Genomic DNA, 854 nt, shown 5'->3' with positions numbered 1-854 from the left:
CGTAGGAGTGCTTTTCAAGAAGTCCCTGTTTCATAACCATATACCCTCTTCAATAGATCCTGTTAAAATGTTTTTCAACCCAATTCACTCTAAGAAACAATAGGATATATCATCATTTCATATATAAAACAATGAACAATAGGGTTTAACTATGCTCTTAGCACAACATCAACAAACTGCAGTAGAGAAGCAGTTACATTTTGCAGAATTTGTGCATTTGACAAAAGATTTTTTTTCCATGTTCCAAGATCTACATGTGATATGAAATGTATGAATTCTTGCAATGGAAACCTCACTGTATTTTACCAAGGCAGATAAAGGACATCCTTCGCACCCCATATACTTATAAGGAGGGTTTGGTGGCTGAAAATGCATTGCTTTGATGGTGATTGCATGTTGCTTGCACTTTGTACATATTACTGAATTAATAAAGGTCCACTTTTCAGAACGGGGGGTATAGCTCAGTGGTAGAGCATTTGACTGCAGATCAAGAGGTCCCTAGTTCAAATCTGGGTGCCCCCTTGTTCAATTGTTTTACCTGTAGAAATATTTTTTTAATTAAATAAATTGAAGAAAACATTTACAATCTTAACATTTTATGTAATGAGCAACACATTTCTACATTTGAAATACTCCTGATCATCTCCTGAAACATAGGGTAAACACCATGAAACTGTTCAGGATTTCTTCATATGAATCAAGCTGTGTTTTACATTCACCCGAGTTCTACTGGTGATATTATCAGTTTGAAATAGTCCATTGGAAGCTCATATGAATGTTATAAAACTGTGGTGGAAAGCAATAATATGCCCTTAATGAAATGTATTAATTTGTACAGCTGACCAGAAGTGCAC

At 35.0% G+C, this 854-nt stretch overlaps 1 non-coding gene across 1 annotated transcript; it reads left to right on the top strand.

The window, feature by feature from the left end:
• The first annotated feature begins 450 nt into the window (after positions 1 to 450).
• On the top strand, positions 451 to 522 carry TRNAC-GCA (transfer RNA cysteine (anticodon GCA)). The gene has a single exon. It is a non-coding gene; the product is annotated as a tRNA-Cys (tRNA).
• The last annotated feature ends 332 nt before the right edge of the window (positions 523 to 854 follow it).

The sequence above is a fragment of the Ambystoma mexicanum genome, unplaced genomic scaffold, assembly GCF_040938575.1.
Source record: "Ambystoma mexicanum isolate Mex_15411 unplaced genomic scaffold, UKY_AmexF1_1 Mex_scaf84, whole genome shotgun sequence".
Taxonomy (NCBI): domain Eukaryota; kingdom Metazoa; phylum Chordata; class Amphibia; order Caudata; family Ambystomatidae; genus Ambystoma; species Ambystoma mexicanum.
This window is presented reverse-complemented; position numbering and strand designations above follow the sequence as displayed.